Here is a 10,182-nt window from a genome sequence, read left to right on the forward strand (position 1 = left end):
AAGTCAAATATCGAGCAAGCAATTAGTGTCGAGCCATCTCGAAAATCGTACTTCAAATTTTGAAAAGCTGAATTTCAGTATAATACTGAAACTGCGATCTGCTCAAGATTCAAAGATTAAAAATCGTGCAAGATCGGATATATCAAAATTCAAGTTTTTATGCCCCCGGCATCTACCGATGCGGGAGGCATATAGCGATTGTCCTGTCCGTCCGTTCGTTCGTCCGTCCGCTCTTACGAGAGCTACATTGTGGGGTGAGCGGTATAGAATAAGGTTCATTGTGGGGTGATTTTGTATTATGGGGTGCATCCCATAATGACATCATCTTAAACGGGTGCAAATGTACATTGTGGGTTGTTTCTTTAATTTTCTGAGTTGCACCCCAGAAAAAAATGGACATATCTGTCCCTCTTTGGACAGTTACGGACACAATTCGTGTTTAAGAATGATTGCAATCTATTAATAGCGGCCACCCAATGGAATGACGTCATTCGGTAGCATTCGTTATTGTTCGGCAAAAACGGAGTTAAGCGCATGCGCAGTCAAGTGACCTGGCCACGCCGTCGCCATATTGGTAGTCCTGAAGCGGATCTAGACAGCGTTTTCACAACAGTAAGTTTTGTAAAACAAATCATTCATTTGGAAATACAGAAAGTCATATATTCGCTGAATATAATTTTTATGGGGAACGGAATTTCATGCATCAAAACAACTGCTTAATTCGAAAATGCAAGGAAAATTAGCGAGTGTTTCGTACCCAAAATGGTCGTACCATTGTCAAGTTAGAATGCAGTAAATTTAACCCAAGATAATAAAACGTAATAACTGGGTCACAATAAATAAATCTAAAAGTTAGACTTTTTTTTACGTTTTTGAAAGAACTTAAGTAATATTTCTTTAAAATATTGTCCCTGCTATTCAATTGCCCATTATTTGTTTTTATATTCCATGATTTCTACAGAAAATGGCATCCTTTGGGCCTTTTTGCAAAGCTGAAAGCTTCATCTTAGAAAACATTTATTCACTCAATTTTCCCAACGTTAAAATAGTTCTTGTTGGTTTTGTACTTGAATTGGAGGCAATCTCTGACATGAAAACAGACTTTGCAGCTGTTTACCAAATTTTTATCAGAATTCAATCCTGAATTTGAACATGTGAATACACTCACAAATTAAGTAGAATTCTTGATCAAAAGAGAAAGCTCTGTGCAAAGAAATAAGTGAACAGAGTTAAAAATGTCAAATTACTCAATCAAAATTTTGCAGGGCCAACAACAAATACAAGTAATCCTTAACTGGCAGAAGAGTTCCCATCTGCTAGTCCAAATAATATCTACATGAATATTAATGTCTAATTTATAATAGCAAGTAAGTTTGGCTAGAATATTATGACTTTTAATTTTTTAATGTCTTCGTTTTCTTAACAGTAAAATACAGATACAAGTAAGGCTTAGAGGGATGGGTGACTACTACAAAATATCAGATCATAAAATTTGACATCCAGATAAACCAAATGAGTAAGTCTAATTGTTGGCAAAAGCCACATAATGTTCAGTGACCTTAGTGTAGAATTTGTATTCATGAATAAATATTCGTATTCATCCCCTGTATTTGTGTTAGACTGGTAACATAGCCCGATCGGGCTTTCGACATAAAATTAATAATTTGTTTTGTAGCCCTCTTTTAGACCTTCTGAAAACAGTCCATGCCAATTGTTTTACGGGTTGCAGCCCGGAACACTGTCCATGAGATTTCATTTCTTAAAATTTGATACACCTCATTAGTATGTCCATGCCAATTGGTTTACGGGTTGCAGCCCGGAACACTGTCCATGAGATTTCATTTCTTTAAATTTGATACAACTCATTAGTATGTTCATGCCAATTGCTTTACGGATTGCAGCCCATTGAACTGTCCGAGACATTTCATTTCTTAAAGTTTGATGCAGCCCATTGATACGTCCATGCCAATTGTTTTATGGGTTGCAACCCATAACACAGACATTTCATTTTGATGCAGCCTGTAAGTATGTCCATGCCAGTTACATCACTGGTTGCAGTCCATTACAATGTTGTTCGTGACATTTTTGATGCAGCCCATTAGCATGTCCATGCCGGTGTCACCAACAAGTGCTCAATAGCAAATAAAGTGAAGTTAGAATCCAGGCTGCTGAAAATTGCCAGACCGTCTGACCTGTCCAAAATTTAAACAGGCCCAGCACCTTTTGAAGTGGAATTGGTGTGAATGCCTGGCATTTATCCCGAAAAGTAACTTAAAGTTTATAACATTTTATTATATTTTCAGACTGACACCATGTCCAAAAGGCAGCCAGAAAGTAGCTCTGCATGGTAGGAGTAAGTATTCTTTACAATACACTAAAAACCTCTAAACTAGAACCCCTCTCATCTTGAATCCCCTTCTGTTTTCAAGAAAGAGTACTGATATAGCAAAGAAATGGTAAAGCAGTGGCTCTTAAAACAGAATTACCAAGTTTAAAACAAATTAAAAAATTTCAGTTTTGGAGTGTATGTGAAATATGCCGGGCAAACTCATTAGAAAAGGTGTTTTTTTTTTCAAGTTATAGTAAAGCGTTTTGAGATGAGTACATTAACTGTATTCGTCTATATCTTTTGTCTTTTTTTAACAAACTAAGTCAATATGGGAGATTTTTACAATAAATTTGTATTTATAAACCATTTTGAAATTGTAATACGTGTATATTTTATATATAAAAAGCAGCCATTGTTGGTCAAAGTACAACTGAGGTATTTATAAACTGCCAATATGCTAACACTAGGTTGTTTCAGGGCTTTTCCCAAGAGTGAATTCATTTACAAACTGATTGGTAGGGTATACTTAATATGTACAGTAAAACACCGCTCGCTCGAGGTCGCAAGGGGATGAGCAAAATGCTCGAGTTATCCATGGTTTCGAGCGACCCAAACATTGACCAACATACGAAGAAAACTAAAGTTTGTTTACGGTCATCGGGACCGTTTGCTGAGTAAACGGTGATGCGTTATAATAACATACTTGTGACATTTTCGAAAACACGTATTACAAACATTATCTATTGATAGACGTTTCAATATGTAATTTGTAAATAGCACATGCGAAGAAACAACTAAGATTTTTTTTTTTTTAATTTTATTCATCAACAAGTGCATATCATAATTATCGTCTCAATTTTATGAAACGGCTAAATATTTCCTTCATTTGCATGCAAACAACCGCTGATTAAATGACTAAGATCTCGATCCCGCAGGAATGATGCTTTAAGATATCAGTAATTGATCGATATTTGATCAATAAAACTTTTCTTTAAGCTTTTATCAATAATTAATCTCATCATAATATCAAATATACCGACAAACAAACATTTAAGATAGTCTGGGAATAGACTCCACAATTCTCACGGTGTGCGAAAATATTTAATTAACCGATACATTCTGACCGCTGAAGGTGTGAAAAATTTTGACACCTCTGCTCGAGTTAGCCAGACACAACAAAGAGTAAATTAATACACAGGGACCAGGTGTCATGCTCGAGCGATCGAGTTATCGATGCTCGACCCAGCCTTGGTAATATCACATATAAAGTAGAAGGAAATCGGCCGGAACCACATGAATTGCTCGAGCGAGCCCGGGTGCTCGAGTCATCGATGCTCGAGCGAGCGGTGTTTCACTGTATGTACCTCTCTGTTATTCTGTTCAAACATGCTGATCAAACTCTCATACATGTAGACCTCGGACCAGTTTTGACTAACATTCTTTTAGCTAACGTCCCTAAAATTGGCTACAACTTTCCTCATTAGGCTAAAAGCTTAGCTACAAGTATTTTTTCTCCAGCACTAGCACTGTGAAAGTCAAAAATACAACCCTTTGCGATGGATATTTTGATGGTACAGTACTCATAATTCCTACAGGGCGCATTGAATTTTTGATACTGTTTAAACCACATGAATAAAGTTAGCCTGGGAAGCCGTTGATAATATTCGTGCTTTGTCTGTGTGTAGTGTCAGAAGAAATCATACCTAATATCTATGTATTAAAGATCCCACTTAATTTGCGCTTATTAATGTTAATTGGCATTCATCGAGTTTCTGATATTATCAACGCCTGGGGAAATCTGAAGGAGTTTCTATGCCACTACTGATTATCGATTTTCTATAAATAGCCTAATTAACATGTGATTATAGTTGCGCTTGTTCGAAACGAAAACTTTTGTAGATCACTAGGCTGCATTAATTGATATAACATCTTGATAGCTATGATGCACATTTAAGTTTATTCTGACATATTTAATATTTGTTACAACTTGCTGGAAAAGCTATGGGAGGTACAAAGTTATTTGTCTATGACCCGGAAATGTTCGGAAATCGTCGGAATTACAAGATTCCGATCTGTCTTTTTTGTGAGAAATTTGTTTCTATTTTTAGCCATGGATTATCGCTTTTAGAAGTTATCGTTCTTTATCAAACATCCGCATGTTTCGGGTGTAATATAGGTGGCACTGCAGTCGGAAAACAGGTTTCCCCAGGCTGTAGATAGAAAAAAAGTTAGAAATTGTCAGACTGGATTCCCAGGTTAGAATAAAGTCTGTAATTTAACCACTTTTTGCTGTATCTCCAGCTAAAAATAGAAAAACTTGTAAACAACTTCTCATGAACCGCTAGATGGATCTTAACCAAACTTGCCAGGTCTGTAGCACCCTGGCAAGGTCTTCTCTCGAGTTTTTTTTTTGTCGAATTTTACGCTGGTCACCAGAGCTAAAAATATATTTTGAAAAAAAACCTAACGACTTCTTCACATGAATCGCTAATCAAGGATTGTTTTCCTTATATGTCCGGTACCAGTAAACGGACCCGTTCCCAATCGAAAATAGTGTCCATTTTTCCCAATTGCCAAACTAAAATTCCCAAGGCCATAATCAACCAATTAAGAACAAGAAATAGCCTAATTCTCATATTAAAGACATAAAATACATGGAGTATATACAGACTTATGGTTGCAACCCATAGTTAATTGACTTGGACAAACAACAACTGGGACAAAGTTGTGGGCTGCAGCCCATAATCAACTAACACGGACAAGGAAGTACATTTTGTAACTTTATTCCCTAAATTAAGACAAAATATATTATGTACCAGCTTGTGGGCTGCAACTCTTAGTGAATTGACTTGGACAAACAACAGGTTAGACAAAGTTGTGGGCTGCAGCCCATAATCAACTGACTTGGACAAGGAAGTAACCTTATTCCCTAAATAAAGACAAAATATATAATGTACCTACTTGTGGGCTGCAACTCGTAGTGAATTGACTTGGACAAACAACAACTGGGACAAAGTTGTGGGTTGCAGCCCATTATCAACTGACTTGGACGCGGAAGTAACCTTATTCCCGAAATAAAGACTTTATATATGATGTACTAACTAGTGGGCTGCAACTCGTTGCGAATTGACTTGGACAAACAGCAAGGGACTGAGTTATGGGCTGCGGCTGTTACACTCGGCCACCATGCAACAGTATGTCTATTGAAAACAACAAATGCCCAAACTCTATGTGCATTTATTAAATATTTTCAGGTCCATTAAAGATGTGCCTGATGAAACCATTGGAAATGTCAACAATGGTAGCATGGATGGAAGTGACAGTGATGTACCTTAAGAAAACATTTGAAGTGACAATGATTGTAAGGTGGATGAAAGTGGCAATGATGTGCCTATAGAAACCACTGCAAGTGACAACAATGATAACATGGATGAAAGTGACAATGATGGGCCTGAAGAAACCATTTTAAGTGACAACGAGTGTAACATGGATGAAAGTGACAGTGACAGGCCTGAGGAAAATATTATAAGTGATAATAAGGGACAACAATAATAACATGGATGAAAGTGGCAATGATGTGCCTGAGGAAAATATTGTAAGTGATATAACAGTTGTGACGTGGATGGAAGTGATACTAATATTTCTGAAAAAAAAACCCTCAGGATTGGCTGTAATGAATGAACAGGATGATTTTTTGGGAGAAATAAATGGTGAATAAAGATATTTTGGATTTGACTTCACTTTTACTGAGAATGACAATAATTCGTTTTCAAAAACAGAAATTTGCAGCTTTTGTCTATATAGATTTTGTCATCTTTTTTGTAGACGATTGTGATTTTTTTTCAATTTGGTTTGAAAATTTGATTAATAAAAATAAATGTTGTTTTTTTTCAGATTGTTTGGTATTCATAATGTTGACAAACCCAAGTTATAGTCTCAAGCTCCATTTTAGTGATCTGCTTTGTGTCCGGCATCTGCCAACAATACCTTCTTTTAACATTTACTCCAGAACCGCTTGAACTTCATTACCGGTAGTAGTAACTAATCTGTTTTGCCCCCTTGAACAATGTTTTGCTCATGTCGGTCAGTAGGCCATTTGGTTTCCGCTCAATAACAAGAGATTACTTAGACATGCTGTGGTCAAACTTAATAGGATGACTACCTTTGGTCAGTAGGTAACCCCTTATTGTTTTGGGGTCAGTAGGTCAAAGATCCAGGTCACAGTGACCTCAACACTGAAAACCATTCCCACTTAATTACAAGAGAACGCTTGAACCTGCAGTGGTCAACTGCCTATGGCCAGTAGATGAACCTATAGTTTTTGGGGTCAGTAGGTAAAGTGTCTAGGTCACTGAGACCGCAGCACTAAAAATGTTTGCATTTTAGTTTTATGAGCTGTATCAAACTTTAAGCAATTTATGAAATGTCTCTGTGTAATGAGAGTATAATGGGCTCAACCCGTAAAACAACTGGCATGGACATCCTCATGAGCTACATCAAACTTTATAAAATTAAATGTCATGACAATGATATGGGCTGCAACCAATAAAACAGTTGACATTGACACCCTTATGGGCTGCATCAGACTTTTAGAAATGAAATGTCTCTGAGAGTGTAATGGGCTGCAACCTGTAAATAAAATCTGAAAGTAGATCCCTCGGAAGCACCGAGAACAAGGCAAACAGTGAAAATTGCAGACTCAGTTTGATTGAGTCTGTAAAACAACTGGCATGAAGATCCTAATGAGCTGCATCAAACTTTATGGAATGAAATGTCACTGCCAATTTTGGGTTGCAACCCACAAAAGAGTTGACATAGACATCCTAATGGGCTGCACCAAACTTTATGGAATGAAATGTCATTAACAATGTTATGGGTTGCAACCCCAAAAAGGGTTGACATGGACATCCTTGTTGGCTGAATCAGACTTCTAGAAATGAAATGTTTCTGAGAGTGTAATGGGCTGTAACCTGTAAAAAAATAATTGGCATGGATTAGTCATCCACCTCTTATTGATGTGGAGAAGTTGGCAGTTACTTGCGGAGAACAGGTTTGTACTGGTACAGAATCCAGGAACACTGGTTAGGTTAACTGCCTGCCGTTACTTGACTGAAATACTGTTGAAAAACTGCGTTAAAATCCAAAACAAAACAAAACATACTTGTCAGCTGTATCAAACTTTAAGAATTGAAATGTTACGGGCTGCAACCCGTAAAACAGTCTGCATTGACATACTAATGGGCTGCAACCCATAACACAGACATTTCAGTTTGATGCAACTCATTAGTGTGTTCATGCCAGTTAGTTTAAACTATTTTTATTCTGAAAAGCATGAAATATTTGCAATACAACAGTTCAGGAATCGGACAGAAAGCAGTCATAGCTTACAGCTGTCGTCCTAATGCCAGTTGTGTTATGAGTTGCAGCCCATTACACTGTCTGAGACGTTTCATTTCTTCAAGTTCGATGCAGCCGTTTAGAATGGCCTTGCCAAATGTTTTATGGGCTGTAGCCCATAACACTGTCCATGACATGTTGGTTTGATGCAGCACATTAGTATGTCCATGTCAATTGTTTTATTGTTTGCAGAATAGTAGTAAAAAGTGGTAATATTAAAAGAAAATGCTCATCACTAGTACAAGAGCAGTGTGAGTACATACTAAGCCCTTTTCAGTTTTAATACTGACATGAAAGTAGAATATTTGTTTACAGATCATGCGGTAATGAGCCTTTTCGGTGTTGTCCAAAGTCGCCATATGACCTATAATTGTGTTGGTGCAACTTTAAATACAACAAAAAATAAATAAATGTTTGATGTTGTCCAGAGTTTTTTCTGTTTTGGTTTTAAAAGTGACTACGGAATTGTAACAGTTTATTACTCGCTAATATTGCCTGCCACTTGAGAAATTTGTTTATAACAGATAGTTAAAGCAAAGAAACTTTAATTAAGGTAGTTCTGCACGTTTGGATCAAACCTTTTTACAATGTAGAATTTGATTAAACCTTAAGAATTTACCTAGAAAATGCAGGAAATAAAAAAATAGAGTCGTGTTCTTGATTTTTTGCTACACCGATTTGAAAAATGCGGACCTCGCACAATATTTTATAATGTGAGTTTATGGAAAAATCATTATTTTCGTAACATTTTCACGAATAGATATTTGTCTGTAATGTAAAATTCGATGAAACTTCTCGTAGTTGTAAATAAAGACATGACCTATAATTTGATGAAATAAAATGTATAGGTCTGTGAGCTTATTTTCAAGATATTTGACCATGATTAAATTGAACCGGACATTTCGAGATAATTTTAAGACGTTATTTTGAATTATTTTATGTGTCATACGTTTTGATTTAACTGAGACTTCAGAAATATAGCAACAGTGTCATTCTAACAAATTTACTCACAAGCTGCGATTAATTCATACAATGATTTTCATTTCTGTACGCCGAATCCAAGTTTTATTCTACGTTTTCCGGATAAATTACGTTACGTCATCACTTCGGTTTATCAAACGTACAGAACTGCCTTAAAACAACTCTTTAACTGTCATAGTTTAATAATGAAATGAATTTTGCCATTTATAATAAGGTTTGCCTATTGAGTAACAATAAGCTTTCTGGAATGATTTTTTTAGATAGGCAGACTGTAGCCAATTAGTCTGCACATGAAAGTTGTAAAGGTAGCATCCGTTTATTCTGTTTCAGACTTTAGTTTTACATATAGGGTGCAACCCATAAGTTTTAGTTTGTCCAAGTTTTTGCGGGGTGAACTCTGAGGTGCTACCCGCACTTCTGTTTTGTACTGGTTTGACATTATGGGTTGAAATTTGCACCCCGTAATACTGACTGTGGGGTGCAGCCCTTATTGTAGCTCTCGTAGGTACGTCCGTCCGTCCGTCCATCCGTACGAGGTTAACCAATTGGGACCGTATCGTCTAGCATCAATACCCCTTACTAGAATGACTTGATACTAATGCAGATGTAACCTGTGACCATTCCTCATCTTCAGACATCACCTGACCTCAGTTTGACCTTGACCTTGAACTTGACCTCATTTTGGACTTAGGTTGCTTTGTGTCGACAAGGATGCCACCGGGGACATCAAGCGTTTATTGAACATAGCTCCTTGTTAAAAATCTAAATAGATTATTCTCGGTATTATATTTCAATTTTCAAAGCAATCGAATTTAAAACTGGTATTGAATGTGAAACCATCTTTTAAACAGCCTGCTTCCGGGAAAACCCAGTACTGGTGTCATATGAGAAGTCATGGTCGTGACCCCTTTCATGGATGCTCGAACCCACGACCCCCTAGGTTGAGCGGCCGACACATTATTCACTGGACGACCGCTCCCCTCAAAATATTTGAATTTCAGTCATCCTGCTGGATTTATTTCAATTCTCCCTCAAAAATTGGGACAAATTTTTTTTTATTTTAAATTTTCGTTTTCCGGTCTGTGCGAAATTCAATGTAAGGGGAAATTCAACATATCCTTTCAAATTTTTTTTTTGATTTTCTACTTTTTAAATTTGTCCAAAATATGCCGCCTAAAATTTAAACCGTTTTTTTTTTTTATTTTGAACTTCGCCCCCAAGCTGTTTAAAAATTGACATTGGCTGTAAAAAAAAACCTTATTATGGGCGTCCATAATTTATAAACCCTGTCCCTGCTGTTTAGTGGGTGAGGATACCCGTTTTTTCCGTTAAGGATTTAAAATTCCGTAAAAAATTGACGGAAACAACGAGAATTTTCCGGTCTTTTCCCGGAAAAGGGGAAAAAAACTTTATTTCATTGAAAAAGGGTTTTAAAAAGCCCCTTTTTTTTTAACCCCTTGGAAAACTAAAATTAG

At 36.6% G+C, this 10,182-nt stretch overlaps 1 long non-coding RNA gene across 1 annotated transcript; it reads left to right on the top strand.

Moving 5' to 3' along the window:
* Positions 1-401: 401 nt before the first annotated feature.
* On the top strand, positions 402-5,954 carry LOC128549579 (uncharacterized). The gene is made up of 3 exons (XR_008367798.1): positions 402-612; positions 2,304-2,353; positions 5,584-5,954. It is a non-coding gene; the product is annotated as an uncharacterized LOC128549579 (long non-coding RNA).
* The last annotated feature ends 4,228 nt before the right edge of the window (positions 5,955-10,182 follow it).

The sequence above is a fragment of the Mercenaria mercenaria genome, chromosome 16 (assembly GCF_021730395.1).
Source record: "Mercenaria mercenaria strain notata chromosome 16, MADL_Memer_1, whole genome shotgun sequence".
Taxonomy (NCBI): Eukaryota; Metazoa; Mollusca; class Bivalvia; order Venerida; family Veneridae; genus Mercenaria; species Mercenaria mercenaria.